The following is a 15419-nucleotide window of genomic DNA, read 5'->3' on the forward strand; positions in this document are numbered from 1 at the left end:
AGAATTGCAATAGCATCTTCATCATGAATTGGAGCTTGAACTAAGGATAGCTATGCCATGAGCCCCTTCATGTGAGAAATGAACTTACCTAGGTCTTCTCCTCATTTATACTCTAAGCTAAAAAATTGATCTTAAGGAAAATTATAGAGTTCTTTCCTTTAGTGCCATAAAGCTTTTCAAGCTCATCCATTCCTCCTTGGTAGTGGAGACTTGGTCAATGTGATGAATCGAGGATTCATCTAAATGAAGCATGATTATGTCTTGGGCACTTTCATCATCTTTTACATCAAGTGGGTTTGATGGATCAATAAGCTTGGTCCCTTTGATAAAGGGTCAGTAGCCTCATTCCATCTTTTTATACTTCGCTAATACCTACCATGGATGAAAGTCTTTTCCATCAAACTTATGGATTTGATGTCTAACATTGGCATAGGCCATGGCCATGATAGGAAGGTCTTATTGATTGCTCTAGGCAATGGTAGTGTCTAGTCCTTTAAACAAAGGCCAATAAGTGCGGAAGCAAAATAGATGATTAATATATCGCAGGTCCAAATGTGACGTGTTACAATTGTAAGTTGGTTTTCTTATTATCTTAATGATGTTTACCAAGTGTCTTTGAACCTGAGATGGAGCTTCTAGATATGCAAGAGACTCCACAGGACTTAAATCAAGGATTAGAATCACTATTAGTATCAAGGTGATTGATATTGAAAGAAGAAAGCTTGAAGCTTTCTAGTTATGGCTATTAGAAAACCCACATCTAGGGTTTCACAAAGATCTCTCTCTATGGGTAGAGATTTGAGGAGACTACTAGGGGGGACGATCAAAGCCCCATGAAGGTCGTCAACATTACACCTTCATCAGGTTGCACTGAGTCGGAGAAGTCCACACTATCCAAATTGTGCCAATTCTATGTTTTTTTGTAATATCGACCTCCTAACTACCAATGTGAGCAGCAGACTTTGAAGCTCCATGATGTTGTGCCTTGAGTTGGAGAAGAGATCTTTAGAAGAGGTCTTGAGCTAAAATACTCTCTTTTTCTCTCCCCAGGTCCTCTAATAGAGGTGGGTATGGTAGGCGGCTATGGAGATGAAGAGTGTAGTAGGAGCTCACACTCAACCGCCAAGACCCACGGACCGCTTATTGCTTCAAGCGTCTCAAGCGAGCTCTAATGGCTATCTCTCACCTAGCCAACACGTCGTCGATCCTACGAGTGTAGTGAGCTTACCTTGATGCCGATGTGAGTAGCCTCCTCCCTCGCACACCTCGATAGCTCCACGATTCTTGATGCTAGCTCAAGCATCCTCAAGCCTCCTTCATCTCCAAGCTCCATCCTTCATATCCGCGCGCGCGAGAAAAGAGAAGAGAAGAAGAGAAGAGGAGATGGTGAAGAGCTTCACCCTCTTGATCCCTCACTCCCACACACTCACTCCCTCACACTCTCACACTCCCTCTCTCAAGAGCACACATAAGCAAGAAGAAGAGAGCTCTTGTTAGCCACACACCAAAGAATGAGCTTCCATTCACTTTTTGAACTTTATATACAAGCCCTAAAATCCCATGGGCACCCATCTCTTTTTTACATGACCGGCCATTGTGGCAAGGTCCTTTTTCCATTTCCCTCTTCTAGCCTTATGCCTCTAGCCTATGCTAGTCTAATATTTTACAATTGGCATAGGAGGGAGCCTTGCGCTCTTTTACAAGAGTTTTCCAAGTTTTTTGAGGTGCCTTTCATTTAATATTGCGCCTTTGGTCTCGGCTTAGCTTTTAGAGGTCGCATGCGTGTGTCTTTGCTCTTCTTCCATGCTTTTTCTGCTTTTTCCTTCATTTTTCGCCATTTTCTGCCATCTCGACTTGGGGTTAACATTACCCCCCTCCGAGACGCGAGTGCCAGTCCCATGGCTTTTCTGTGTTGTTGTAGGGTGGTAGGCACTTGGGCAATGATGGTGTAAAGGGAAGGGCCACATGTAGATTCAGGTGCGTGTGGAAGCTGATGCTTGTCGGGAAGCCAGATGGATAGTGAGTGGTTGACGGGGGCCTTCGAAGTTGGTGGTTTGCCGCTTGTGTGATGCCTGAAAGGAGAAGGTGCGGTGCTCTTCCTAAGGGGAGTGTCTACCTTACTGTGTTAGTGCAGTGTGCTCGTGCTAGTGGAATGGGGAGGTGGGTCTAACCGCATGCAAGCCTGGGTGATGTCCCACACTTGAGGATCCCATTTGTGTTAAGGGAGGTGCGGTGCAAGTGGCTTAGGGTGACAAGTCTAACCATAGGCCAGTGTTAGCTCCCTAGGTATGTCCTGCCCTTGATGTGCCCTAAGCATGAAGTGGGGAAGCAAAAAGGGCTAGTGGGTTAGGAGCGGAGCTGGTCGACCGAAGCCACCGGGCATGCCTAGCTTGAGAACCCCTAGGTGCAGTGATAGTGCTCTATGTGGTGTTTAAGTGCTTCTGCAAGTGAGTGCTTGTGTACTTTTCCTTTCATGTTATTCTTTTCTTGGCTTTAACTTTCCTCCTTTTTTTTTTTGGTTGCAGTTGTGGAATGACCGCCAGGCCTAATTTTCTTCATCTGAATGAGGAGGGGAAGGGGGTCGGATGGATTTGGTCAAAAATTGGTAGCTTTACATGTATCGTTTTAGATTCATGCGGACGTGGAGAGAAGCGGTGGAGAGGAAAGGGTGATTGCACCTAGTGAATTAGCTGTCATTCATATCTTCTAGGAGGGCTAGGCAAAAAGAGGGGAGGAGACTAGCCCTCATCATAAGACGAGCCATGGCGCATCTGTCAATAGAGTTAGGGTCAAAGAAGAGGGGAGGTAGGCCGCGCTCTTGTGGAGTCGGGTCCTGCTAAAGGAGTAGCTTAAGTAACCTAAGGTAATTACAGGCTATTACAAAGGCGGGGTCAGGGCATGAGGAGAAATCTGCAAGAAAGCATGTCATAGAATCATCTAGGCTTTCGGAGTTAAAGAGAAGGGCATGCTCGAAGGATACTACATTAGAGTTATAAATAATAGGGAAGTCGTACCGCCCGTGGAGGGTGGCATCAAAATCCACACCTACCCTTTGAGGGTATGCCATGTAGGTGGGGTTGTTCCGCTCGAATGGCAGGGTGTTACAAAAAGCCATCCAGGCGCGCATACTGATGTAGCATACTTGCCTCCTCCACAGGGGTTGGCTTTTGTAGCCCTATACAGTGTGCGGAACTTCAAAAACTTTGTTTTGCCAGTAATCAGCTGCTTCTGTTCCCTAAGAGGTCGGGGTTTTTTCTCACTCTTCTAGCCATCTTTGCCCCAACCGGCCACCAATCGCGATCACCTCATCCATCACCTTGAGCGGCAAGACCCTCCACAGACTGTTGGGTAGGAGAAATCTAAAGGTGAATGGATCCTTTTCTTGTTCTTGTCTCTCCCACAACACCAGTTCTGCGTGGAATCCAGTGGGGATATCATCAGGGCAAGGTGGGAGGGGTGCGGACGGCAGCACGGCTGGTTTAGCTCTCAGCCGTTTCCTGGCTTCCTCTACTAGCTTTCTGTGTCTTTCCCTAGATGTGGCTTGTCTTTCCGCAGATGGGTCCTCTTGTGGTGGCTCTTGAGACTGCGGCGAGGGGGGTTGTGGGACTACATCCTCCCTGAATTGTTCATGTCGATCTCAAGTTTTGCTTCCTCCCCCTGCCGTTCTCCCTATGGTGCTTCCTCTTCAAATCTGAGGGCGTCAACTTCCTGGGGGGTTAGGCCGGCCAACAATATGTATTTTCATTGCTCGTTCAAGCTCAGTCTAACCTCCGCAGGTTGGGGTGGCATCTGCAATCCAGCATGTAAGGCTCTGCGCGTGTGATGCTGAGCTTTCTTTGTGTCACCTCCAACGACTCTCCTTGCTCTAAGCGGGTGGTGTCCATGATGGTGTCGAGGAAGGCTTTTTGTTGGGCACCGAAGGCCACTTGGGCGGCTTCCGCCTTGCTCTCTGCAATGATTTTCTCCTTCTCTACCAGAGCAAGGTGTCGTGCTAGTGTCTTCACCCTCTTTTCATTATGCACAGCCCACTCCTCTGCTCTCTTGTTCATTTCCCCCATGCTCTCTCCTTGCTTCAAGGTTAGTATCATGAGCCTTTGCTCTTGGTCCTCCAACTCCCTGACCCGTCTCTCTTGCTCTTCTTTTTCAGAGTTTAGTTGATTTGTCAGGCACTCAATTTCTTCTTGCTGCTCCTCTATGTCTTGTTTTCTCTCCTCATCTCTGGCATTCATCTCAGCCACAAGCGCATCAACCTGAGCAGATTTCGTAATGAGCTCCTGGTATTGCACTATCAAGAGCTTGTGCGCTCTTACATCTTTACTAGCTCCTGTGTTTCATTCTCAAGCTGCTATCTCCAGTGCTCCTCCCTATCATCCTTAGCCTTAACGTGGGTCTTCTTGTCCTCTCCTCTAGCCACCACTTTCCCAACCTCTTTGTTGTGACCTGGATAGCTCCTTCAACCCCATTGGAGGGGGCAACACTTGATTTAGGGCAGCAAGGTAGAAGAAGTCAAATTCAAATGGCGTGTCCCCCTTGTCCCACTGCTCCCAATGGTTTAATTCCAATGTCCAGTTGATCGACATTTGTTCCTCAATTTGGGACATCATTTGGACTTCAGGTATGTCTTGTGGCTTGGTATTAAAATTTCTCCTTGTGACATTAGCCAGCTCTCTGTGTTTTCTTTTGGCCTTGATGATTCTTTTTGCAATGGGTGGCCAGATCTTCTTCTTGGCCTTTTACTTTTGTTGATGGGGGTGGTCTCTATTCTACAGCTTGCCCTTTAGGGTCATCCAACGATTCCCAATCTGGGCCTTATTCCATTGGTGGTTTTACTTGGGTGGTTGTGGTCGAGTGCTCTTTCTGTTCTTGGCCTCTAACTCCCAATTGCTCTGTCTTCTTTAGAGAGCCTTGCACGCAGTAGAATTTTCCTTTGTTGCTCTAGGTTTGGGCTTGAGTTGATTCTAGGGTTGTGTTCTTGGAGCCTGTACTTTATGGATCTTCGTGTGATTTCTAGCTTCTTCTTTAGGTCTTCTATGTTGTTGAGTCACATGAAGCACTATGTTTACAAAGGGCTATTGTTGGACCTCTAGCCTTGCCTATGCTACTTCGGCCCTTGCCTCTACCATGATCCTTCCACTTTTTGCTAGCACGAGGTGTTCAGCTAGGTCTCTCACCCTTCCAATATTTTTTCTCCTCCTTGGCTTTGGCCTTCTTCTCCATCCTACCTTGACTATCGCCAAGCTCTCTTTATAGTGTTGCCATCACTTGTTCCTATTCCTTCCAGGTGTCAAGCATTTTTTCCTTATTTTGCTTATGGTGGGCCAACTCTTTTTGTAGTCTTTCCTACTCTTGGAGAGTCTTGAGCAGTTAGTTCTATACCTCTAGTAACTTCTTGGTTGAGTCCTTATCCTTTTGGGCCTTAAGCTCTTGCAACTCCTTGATCAGTAGTCATTTTTGGCTTTTCTCCTTGAGATATTGTGCGTAGGCTTGAGTTTTACTTTTTTCAGCTTCTTTGTGAACTCATTCGCGATCATTTTTAGTTGCTCAACGACTTCTTCCATGTTCTTTTGTCCTTGCATGAGGCTTGAAAAATCTATCCCCAAGTTGGTTTCTTCCTCTACCTTCTTCAACAGGAGCTTCTTGGCATGCCCTAATCAGAGTTCGTCGCCTATTTTGTCTTTGTTGAGAAGTAAGCATGAGAACTCTCCTTATACTAGAGAGGATAAGGGTAGCTAGGTGTAAATGGATTGGAGGATAGGGGAGCAAGGGGAAACCCTAACCCTAACTTCTCTAGAGGCTATATACACAGCCTAAAGTACACACTCACACCAGAGGAGAGTGTACTAGTTGTACCTTAAACAACTGACTAAGAAAGATCTTATTGTTGTACTTGAGCTCTCTCTCTTCCTCTTGTGCACACTCTCTCATGGTTCCAACTTTGATTTTCCACATGATATTAGAGAAATCTCTGATCCCTTTAGGTTCCCTAAACCTTAGCTCAACTAAGTGTATAAGAAAACCTTCATTCTCTCATCTTGGACCTTCAACCTCCATAGTCAACCACTACCTATCTTCATTGGAGGAGCTCGTGTGAGAAAAAGAGGGCATATCGGCTTCTCATTTCTTCAGGATAAATCTTCCCTAGCATTAGCTGCTCCTCCCTAGCACCACAAACCCCCACATTGGCCACGGAACAGGACAACATTGTGGAAAAATGCAAATTCAACACAGTTTTTGACAGTAACCTAGCACGAGCTGAATCATAGCCAGCAGAAGAGGTGCAATCATGGGGGCCACCATAGGGCTTTCATAGCCTCACAGTGGACCATGTCCCTCTAAGAGGGTTTGGATAAATTCTTCATGTGTTGGTTGCTATGAGCAAAACCCTAACTATGGGTTTCTGGCAGAGCCATAGCCAAGAAGCTTCAAGCTCACTCATTTTTCATCTTTTTTCAATCTAGGTATTATCAATAGTGATTTTAATCACTAAAAAACCCTTGTTAAGATTTGTTACTGCCTTGTGGAGCTTAAATGCAAAGTGCTTCTCATTCCATGGGCAATATTAATCTCGTAAAGATCAACCTACATTATGAGCACTAGAATGAAAGTTGGTAAGAGTGCTTCTTAGCACTACTAATGCATTCAACTGATGCTCCTTACTATTTATTGCTGGTAAATAAGATAAGTGAGTGTTATTGTACTCTCCTCTGATTCACCCCATAGCATAGAGTTGATTGATAATCCGTGCTCCACCAAAAAATCCTCTGATAGGCCATATTATCAAGAGGAGCCTGAAGTCCATCAATCAAAGCTCACCTCCATTGAAACATAGGAAAACAGTAAAACTTGAATCAAGGGTTGTTCAAAGAACAAGGCCTCCAAAATCCTATCTTGAGATATTACATACGTATGATTTCCAACCTTTTTCATCTCTACATCTTTAAAGTTGGTTATCATTTGTAGGGCTATTAGTTCTGCTATTTGGTTCATACTTGGACACTTGTAAAGGACTACACATTGCCATTGTTTAAGCCAGACCTTCCTATAATGGCCATGGCCTATGCAGATGTAAGGCCTCAAAATTGCAAGTTCAAATGGAAAAGATTTCCATCCCTGGAAAGTCCTGGTAAAATATAAAATGATGGAACGAAGCTACTGGCCTTTCATAAAAGGGACAAAAGTTATTGACCCATCCAATCCCCTTGATATAGAAGATGATGAAAGAGCTCAAGCCATCATCATGCTTCATTTAGACAAATTTTTAATTCATCATATTGACCAACTCTCCATTTCCAAGGAGAAGTGGAATGAACTTGAAAGGCTCTACCATGCTACAGGAAGAACTCCAAGATCTTTCTAAAGATTGAGTTTTTTAGCTTGGAGTATAAACAAGGAGAAGATCTAAGTAAGTTTATTTCACATATGAAGGGGCTCATGGCACAACTGGCCTCCATTCAAGCACCAATTCATGATGAAGATGCCATTGCCATCCTTTTGAAGTCTGTGAAGAAGGTCTTTCCAACCCTTGTGACTGTCGTAACCAATATCCCGAACCCAAACTTGGCTATTAGAATATCAAGCTCCCGTTACTCTTTAGTCAGTCTATCTTTATGTGTGTGATCGACATTAGCTGGATACAGCTATACACGTGTGTGACATTCAATAAGTCCATGTAGTCAGTGAATTAACCATAGTTAGTATTGGTTAGTCATACCTATGTGTAGGAGAGCTACGGAGCTCTACCCCGAGACCTACGGACCGCTTATTGATCAAGTGTTTTAAGCCGAGCGGCCATGGCTACCTCTCACATAGCCGACGCGTAATGCCTACCTTGTGGGTGTAGTGAGCTTACCTTGATGCTCGATCGAGTTCCCTCCTCTCTCTCACACTCCAGTAGCTCCACGATCCTTGTGGCAAGTTCAAGCAGCCTCAAGCCCTCTCCGTCAAGCTCCATCCTCCATAGCCGCACGAGACGAGAGAAGAGAAGAAGGGAAGGAAAGATGAAGAGAGAAGATGGGGAGCTTCTTCTCCACGATCCCTCACTCTCACACACTCACTCCCTCACTCCCTCACACTCCCTCAATCCCTCACTTAAGCACAAGCAAGAAGGTAAGAAGCAAGAGAAGAGGAAGAAGAAGCTTTAGCCACACCCAAGAATGAGCTTCTCATTCACTTTGAACTTTATATACATGCCCTACCTTTTGGGCAGTCATCTACACTTTTTACATGGCCGGCCATTAGCCTAGGCCCTCTTTTCCTATTTCCCACCGTTCCCACCCATCTTGTTTCCACTACTGCATACAATTTGGACAGGAGTGAGCCCGGCGCTCTTTTTTACAAAGTTTCGAAAGCGCCTTCATATCTAATGGTGCGCTTTTACTTTTTTTCTCTTCTTTTTTTTTTGAGACGACGCCGTCGTTTAAATCATTCAAATATCCGGGCTTCCATTTTTCCACACTTCTGCTCCATTTTCCGTTCCTTTGTGTTGTGATAAACATTACCCCCCTCCTAGCGGAGTGCCAGTCCCATGGCACTGGGGTGGGGGGCAGCAGCAGCGCTAGGAACGGTTGCTAAGTGGGATTTGTGGGCATATGACCATGATCAAGATGGTGTTGCTGGGAAAGAGGCATGATGTGGTGGTGATTCGTGATGACTTGGAGAAGTTCTGGCTCGCTTTGATCTTGTTGAAGGTGCTCGGCCTTTGTTACCTAGTTGGAGTCGGCATTGGCGATGACTGTCATAATCGGGGCTCCATAATTGTGGATAAACACGGGGTTCCAAGGTCTATGGAAATGGTGGGCCCCGTCTGAGTTAAAATGGCATGCAAGAGAAGGTTGTGCACTCCCTAAGGGGTGTGTATGCCTTCCGGTAAGGTGTAAGTGCATGTGCAGTGGAACTGGGAGACGAGTCAACGAACCTTGGGCAAGCCCTTGGTAATGTCTCACACTTGAGGACCCAGTTTATGCGTTGTTGGAGGTGCAGTGCAGTGCAGAGCTTAGGGTGACAGGTCTGAAAGTCCTGCCCTTGATGTGCCCTAAGTGTGAAGTGGGGAGAGGGGCTAGGGGTGAACCCTAGGTGTGGTGAGCAAATATATATTTTTTGGGCGATATACATAGAAGGCGTTTGGCTAGTGCCGATCACCGTCAGCCGAAGCGCGGGGAGATTGCAGACATTGGGATAGAAAGGCATGGCTTTGGAGATATTCTTTAATTGCAGCTCGGGCCTTCAGAGGTGTGGATGACAAAAAGGGATGGTTACACCTTGTGAAGCGATTGCCGTTCATGTTTTCTAAGAGTTCCAAGCAAAAGGAGGGAAGGAGGGATGCCCTCATCATTAATCTAGTCATAGCTCTACTATCGATTCCTAGATTGATGTTAAAAAAGAGGGGGGAGGTGAGCTTCTTCAGCGGTAGGCTTCTGTATTAATATGAATTTGAGCAACCTAAGATAGTTGCAGGTGGTTAGGAAGGCAAGATCCGGGCAGGAAGAGAAGTCCGCGAGGAAGCGGGTGATGGATGGAAGGATATCCTGTTGTCTAAAAACTAAGCATTCCTCAGGAGTTTGGGCATTTACATTATATATTTTAGGAAAATCAAAATCCCCATGAATGGCGTGGTCATAGTCCACTCCATGCCGGTGGGGGTAGGGCATGTAGGAGGGGTCATTTCGTTCCTCGGGGAGTGAGCTGTAGGCGGCGATCTAGGCATCAAAATTGGCATCCCAAATCCAAATCCTCCTCCGCCACTTCGGCTGCGCCTCGTAGCCTTGGACGGATTTGGGAATCCAGTTCACCTTGTCCTGCCAGTAGTCTGCAGGCTCTTGCCTCCACCTAGTCATAATTAGGCTCCTTTCTTCCACCCATCTGTTTGCTAGGTCATTGGCTAGATCCTTGATTTTGGATAGGATACTAAGCGGCAATGCTTGGTCCAGCAAGCATGGGTAGGAGAAGGACATCTCAAAAGGCCTTGTCTGGAACTCCCGGTCACGCGAGATGACCAATTCCTGCGGCCAATCAATGGGGTTGGGGTCCCTTCGTAGTGGTACTGGCTCGTCAGAGAATTGTCTGGGTAGTGATCAGGCTCTGCATTGTGCATCCTCTGCCAGCTCCTGCCTCCTTCTCGTGGCTGCCACAATGCGCTCTGGCATGTGGGCATCTTCAGGCTCGTCTGGTGGGAGGTTTGGTAGAGGGGGACTGTGCGTTTTTCGTAGTTCTTCGTTGGCCTCTTAGTCTGAGTCCGGGCCTTCCTCGGTATCTTGTTCGGCCATGAATGGGATTGTTTGTAGTGGTGGTGCGGGCGGTTCCTTCTCTTCTAATCCCAGGTCCTTGATTTCAATAGTGGAGAGGCCGGCACTGCATAGGTAGCTGAATTACTGTTTCTTAGTGAGTCCCGTGCTGGTGGGGAGTTCCCGTTCCTGAAGGCCGTACCTTAGCACCCGAGTAGTCAATTCCAGTTTTCTTATCACCCTTTTCACTAAATCATCGCCCTGTGCTTGGGTGACATGTAGCACAGTGTTGAGAAAGGCTTACCTTTGTGCGTGGGTGCATACACTGGCTGCTTCAGCTCTAGATTCGGCAAGCACTCTCTTGTACTCTGCCACCGCCAAGCGCTCTGTTAATTACCTGATTTTGTCAAAGTTGTTTGCTTCCCAAGCATTGGCCCTTTCATCCATCTTTTTTCTTTCCTCTTCCATTGCACTCGCCAGTGTGGTCACCACCTGTTGTTGTTCATTCGTTAAAGCCCAGAGTTGGTGCCACTCCCTGGACTTCCGAGCCAGCTGTTCTTCGGCGATTTCCTTCGCTTGAGTTGCGATATTGAATTTTGTGCTCTGTCTCATCGATTCGTTCTGATCTTTCTAGTGCCAGCTACTTGTGGCTCTGGATCTCTGCAAGGTGCAGTCTTCGTTGCATGAAGGCCATGGCCATGAGGGCCTAAGTGTCTTCCTTGGCAACTTCCAACGCCCCTTGCAGCCGTTGTACCTCCTGTTGTTGTTCTTGTGCTTCCATTGCGAGGGTTGTGGACTGGCCATGTGCTAGGAATTCTATCTCTCTTTCTAGCCTATTTTGCTCCTCGAGCTCATACTAAAGCTTTGCCATGGCGTCCCCTTGCCCCTCGCTCGGTTCACCTTCTTGAGTTGCCAATAGTCCATACCCCTCTAGTCTGGCCGTTCTTTGCTCTAGGTTGGCATACTGCTACACTAGCAACTTTAAGCTCCATTGCTTGGCCACCAGGTTCTATTCTTCATCCTCCAGCCTCTGTCATAGGCTGTTCTCGTTGTCCCGGGCCTCCTTCCTTTTTGCCTCCAACTGGTCTTGTAACGCCTTGACCTCCCTTCGCCGGTTAGCCTCTTGCTTTGAAACTTTGAGCTTCAAGGCCGCAGAGGTTTCCCTTTCTTTTTCCAGCTCTAGTAGGGCCATCTTCTTTTCCTCCTTTGCTACCTCCAGCTCTGCTAGGAGCTCGGCCATGTAGGCGTCGTAGTCTGTCCCCGGTGACAGGGCGATGGGAGCTGTGGTGGTCGATGCTTTGAGTTTTTGCCATTTAGGGTCTTTCATGGATTCAGCATCAGCGGTGGCAGGTCTTTTCGCTCCAGGTTCTGGGACAATCTTTGCCACCTTATTGACGAGCATATGCATCATGCTCATCAGTGTCCAGAGAAGGCGTGGGCTGTGGGGCATTTGGGGTGTCTGTTGGCGTCGGCACGAAGGAGGAAGGCAGGGGGTGTAATAGCGACTTCCCCTTGCCTGTGATCATCGGGGCTACCCTCGCGCTTCCACTCTCTTCGGCTTCATGGTGAGGACCATAGGGGTTGATTTCTCCTGTTCTGTGAGTTTCTTCAACAGACCTGCGAGTGGCCTCAGCCAACTCGGCCAGTTCCTTCATGCTCAGCTCGTAGGCTTCCTCCTCTGCCCTTCTCTGTCGTTCGTCTTCTGCCCTTTTTGACTCTTTAACTCTTGCAAGTTCTTCCTCCTCCTCCTTCTGTAGTTTTTCTTCCAACCCACATGACTCTTTTCGAGCCCTCTTCACCTCGGCTCGCTCCCCTTTGCTCAATGTCTTCGCCTTCTTTTGGCCCTTGCTGTTCTTCATTTGCTTTTGAGGCCTGGCCTTTTGTAGGGGTGGTACTTTAGGGTCTCCTACATCGCTAGCCGTCCTTTCGCTTGAGCCTTCCTCCTCTCGACGTGGTGAGTCTTGGTGCTCAATTTTCTCTCCCTCCACGCCAGCACCCTTGATGGCCTCGTCAACGATTGCTGTAAGTATACCTTCGTACCTGATTGTAGAGGCCTTGATGGCAGGTTTTTTCCTCGTGGATCACATGGTGGAGGCTGGGGATTCCCCACACCGGTTGGCATTGTGGCTGGAGCTAGAAGGGCGGCTAAACTCTTTATAGTCTTCTAGACGAAATCGTTCTAGTCCACCTCCTCTGGGACTTCTGCCGCAATGCTTTCCAGCAGTGGCACGCAGATCCCATTCGTGAGGGCATTGCACCTATGGCTGGAGAAGAGAGAATGGATCATCTTAGCCTGCATTCTTGTCGTCGTGTCTGGAATGTTAGCTAGAGTAATTCCATCGACCGTGTGCACATCTTCCTTTTTGACTCCCAACATGGCATACACGTCCCTTTTTGGATGTCTTTCTTTTTTGGGCACGAGTCCCAGGGCTCTTTCGACAGTGGCTGTGTTAAGGGGCACCTATACCTGTCTTTCTTGATTACCTTCCCTTACCGTGACCGTACTACAACTTCGTCCTTCATTGAAATTTCTCAAGAACTCTGCGCACATGCTGTAGTCTACAGCCTGCCCGACTTTCTCTATGTACTTTTGGAGGCTGCATTTGTCCACTAGCTCTCTTACGGCCGGCTCCTCCAAGATAGCCTCATCCAGGTTCATGGTATGCTTGAAAGTGAATTGGCTGAATCCTCGTGTTTTGATGCTGATTCCATATTTTGTCATCTCTACTTCCATAAATGGAAGTCTACCCTGTCTTGCCATGGTAGGTGCCTGTCATTACCCAAGTCGACGTTAGAGTTACGATTTGATTCATTCCTAGCATATCCCAAGAAAAAATATGTGTGCCAGTTTACCGGGCAGATTTAGGGAGATGAAACTTTTTAGAAATAATTAACAAGCAACATATTTTCCTCCTTGCTTTCTTTCTTAATTGAATTTAGTAGAGCGTTGTTAGTCTTTACACTTTTGCTACATCACTTGGTCAGTCCCTTGGTTGTCATTGGCTCCTCCCCCCTCTTTTCTAAGTGGCACGTGGAGGAGGGAAGGCTTGCATGGGCTGTGTGGGGTGAGCTACTTGGCCATAAGCCAGGTATACAGGTTAGGGTTGTATTCAAATTGGGCATGGTGATCAAGTTCACCTGGTTGCAGGGAAGCTTGAGTGATGTAGGTTAAGAAGTCATGAAAGATGTCTCTCGAGTTGAGGCGACTAGCAATGTGCAACTCCTCCTCTGTGAGGAATTGGTCAATGTACGGATGGGCCAATACCTGATCATCTTAAGTGTAGGTTGTGTGTAATGGCCAAAACTCTAAATGAAGGAGGTGCCACATGTACATAGGGTCGTATTCAATTGTTTTGATTGCCCTCCTTTTCTCATCATTAGTCATAATTCGGCGGCCTTTTTTCTCCCATTGGAGTCGTAAGGCATACCACAGTTGTAGGAATGGAGAAGCAGAGCTGGCAAGCTGCACAAGCTCCTCCAGTTCACGTTCCGGCGTAGAGCGAGCGGGCTTGCGGTATGAGGTGACTAGTCGTCTGAGAACAGCTTGTTCCTTCGAGATCTCTCCATTAGCGATTAGCTCGGCCGCAACTTTGGGAAACTTGATGGTCATGAACTCGTAGTCCTCCCAAGTGCATGGCAACGAGCGAACATCGGAAGTGAGGGGTTCGTCAAGAAGTCCTAGCCCAAGTCTCTCATAGTAGCGAATGTGGTGAAGGTGTCGTCCAACTCCTTGGTCTCAGCGAGATCCTTGGCCGCTGATAGGAAGGATCGTCTTTCATACAAAGGTTTCAAACTTGCTGGTGGCGATGGAGCAATTGGGCTGGATAGTAGTGACTCCCTTGCAGGCGTTGTTAATGGGACTGTGCACTTTAGATCATTTGGAAACGCTGCGGCGGGCTCCCGTGCCATGGGGAGTGTGCTGCAATTCATTCGAGCAGGCATGGGTGTGTGCACCTCCTCTACCCTAGAGGGTGTTGGATCATTCAGTTTGGGACACTGAAGGTGTTGGGTGGCCTTAACCATCACCGTTGCTAGTTTGATGCTCCTTGCGACTTGTGCTCTGCCTGTGCCGGTCTGTTCAACTGGAGTGGGGTTGCCCACAGTTGACTCTTTTAGGTGTCTGACCTTAGGCACCCATATCTAGGGGTTGCCCTCATAGTATCCTTGCGCTCGCAGGAGATCTTTCGGTATCCATCGTGGCGTGGCGATGCGCCCATGTCGATGGCACTTGGGTTGCCTCTTAGACTGCAACTGATAATTTTTGCGTTTAGAAGCGTGTTTCTGTGGTCTACTAGGAGGCGACGCTCGCCGTTTCGGCACCCATATGTGCGTGGGCTCCTTGGCCATGTGGATGGCTTGGGTAGGTTTGCTTTTGGCGGTTGGGGTACAGGGTAAGATATCCATATCCTTCTCCTTAGGCTTGGCTGCGGGGGTCTCCATCAGTGGTTCTACAGTTGTAGAAGGTGGAAGCTGGCCCTTGCTAAAAGTAGTTACTATACGCACATTGCCCAGGGTTAGGTGAATGCGGTCTAGGTTGTAGCCCACATTGCAATTTGTCTGCTTTTTGAAAGTGCGCCCTAGTAGTGATTTATCATCGGCCCCTTTAGTGTTTGGTAACACATAAAAGACGACTAATACTCCCCGATTCGACAAAGACAGCCGCTCAGCATTTCCCTAAGAGAGGGTAAGTGTTGCCCCCAAATGGGCTAAGTTTCACGTTCGTGGGCTGTAATTTAGGTTGACCAATCATGTCCAATGGTCATGTGCCAAGACATTACGGTCGGCCCCTTCGTCGATCATGGCATCAAAAGAATATGTCCGTTCAGTAGTGACCGTGATTCGAAGGTAGGCAGGTTCCATTGCTTCTTCATCGTGATCGGTTAGTTCGGTGATTGTGGCCACGTAGACAACGACGGGGGTTTTGCGCATCGGTGGTTCGTACAACGGATGGGAAGGGGGATAGTACTTTTTCATGCGACTGCCATTGAAGAAGCCTATTCCTTCCCCTTCGAGCGTCTCCAACTCGACATTGCCCAATCTGCTAATTACACGCACCTGGAAAGGCCCCAGCCCTCAAAATTCCATCTTCTGTTTGTGCCCTTTCACCGAGTAGAGTAGTACGAGGTCCCCGTAATCAAAGTTGCATTGGTTGATATGCTTGTCATACCACAACTTTCGTCGTGCCTTTTCACAGATTAG

Source organism: Lygodium microphyllum, chromosome 14 (genome assembly GCF_053477565.2).
Source record: "Lygodium microphyllum isolate KBCC chromosome 14, Lygodium_microphyllum_v1.1.10, whole genome shotgun sequence".
NCBI classification, from domain to species: Eukaryota; Viridiplantae; Streptophyta; class Polypodiopsida; order Schizaeales; family Lygodiaceae; genus Lygodium; species Lygodium microphyllum.